The sequence below is a fragment of the Pseudomyrmex gracilis genome, unplaced genomic scaffold (assembly GCF_002006095.1).
Source record: "Pseudomyrmex gracilis isolate BER0280 unplaced genomic scaffold, ASM200609v1 scaffold_182, whole genome shotgun sequence".
Classification (NCBI taxonomy): Eukaryota; Metazoa; Arthropoda; class Insecta; order Hymenoptera; family Formicidae; genus Pseudomyrmex; species Pseudomyrmex gracilis.
In genome coordinates, this window is record NW_018020766.1 from 17,472 (window position 1) to 19,226 (window position 1,755).

Below are 1,755 nucleotides of genomic sequence, written 5' to 3' on the forward strand. Positions count from 1 at the left end.
ATATATATATATATATATATATATATATATAAGTATATATGTACATATCGATATATATATATATACCGATGTCCTTTCGTATATTATTTTGCTACTTCGATGACTCTAGTAGTCGTTACACGACAGCCAATAAACACATGACGGTAATTCGGAACATACGACGGCGCGGCCACCGGTTTTCTGAATCTAAATATTCATGGTCGTCCAACACGACTGTGTGCTCGTCTGAGCGCGCCGTGAATGGAGGAAAGTCGATCGTCTCTATAAACTGAAAGATTCACAACGCAATGTTCGCAGCGATTTTTCATTCTTCTTCTCTCCTCTTTGTTTACTCCAACTAGCAAATCGATACTTTGCTCAAATCTCCATTTTTTTCTCTTAAATCTTAACGAAAGTTTAATTGAACGCTCAATTCACAGTTTCACATTTTTTTACTGTAAACATGGATTGCTCGTTATTTTCATCAAGATTAATTATAATGTGAGTTTACATATGTATAACTCATTTTTAATTTTCTTAATTAATTTATTTTAAATCCAATTTTTTATTTCACATTTCTCTCTTACTTTCTCAGACTGTTGTTTCAAAAAATATTTTTTTTATTACACATCAATAAATATAATGTAAGTATATAATTTAATAAAATATTTTTTTTGTCATCAAAAAATTCGGAACGTTTCTGTTTTATTACAGAAATCATCATCGCAACATGACACGTGCAAAGAGAAAAAACCAATGCTGGCGTCTTTCTGTAAATCCATTGTAAAAAATAAGAAAAATGGAATCCTGACACAGTCCACAGTTGTATAATCAATCTTTCATAACTTTTTAGTTTTTTATATAAAAAATTCGTGCAAAAAAAAAAAAAAACAAAAACACGCCAACATGTGCAACGCTTCTTCTATAATTTAATCTAGCTGTTACATTCAATTATTGTGTGTGTAAAAAACATATAAATGGTCGAGAAAGAGAGAGAAAATTTCATTTTTTTTTTTTTTCATTCATCAACGGGAATGTTATTCGTATTTCCGTTCTGTAATCGGACAAGTCGCACGACACTGCGCGTGCGGCAGGGTCGTATCCTTTTCAAAGGATCCGCGAATATTAAACGAGCTGCCGTGAACCGTGAATCAAAGCGGACTCCTTTGAGAACTTCTGCGTGCGATTCGGCGCGCTCCAGAGAATTTCGCGTCTCTTACGGGAGAACAGCAATGGCAAAACAAGCGCCAGTCGGCTGGGAATCAGCGAAATTGACGCATAAGCAAATAAAACTGTATATGAAGTCCCGGTTCAACAAATCGAAGATATTTCTTTGGAAAACGTATCAGCAAAATCTCGTTAGAACCGAAAATACAAACAATCGCTGGTTTTCATTTAGATTAGATTAGATTGAAAGAATAAAAATAAAAAAAATAAAAAAAAAAATGCAATATAATTAGTTTTTTGTTATTGGAATTTTGTTTTTAGTTACGCGAGGAAGAAGCTTTGTAAGTTACAATTTGATTACGTCTAGAGTGTCTTTTTGCGTTGTAACGAGATAATGTGGATGCATTCAAATTATCGGAAACAGATTATTCCTGCAAACTGAGACTGTGGAGAATTACATCGGATTTCATGTTCAACTTATCATCAAAATATGTCACTGTGCTGTCGTTGACTTCCTCTTTTCCTCCCTTACATAAAAACATATTATATTTGTATATATGTTTTGTTTGTCATATATAATATGTCATATATATATATATATATATATAT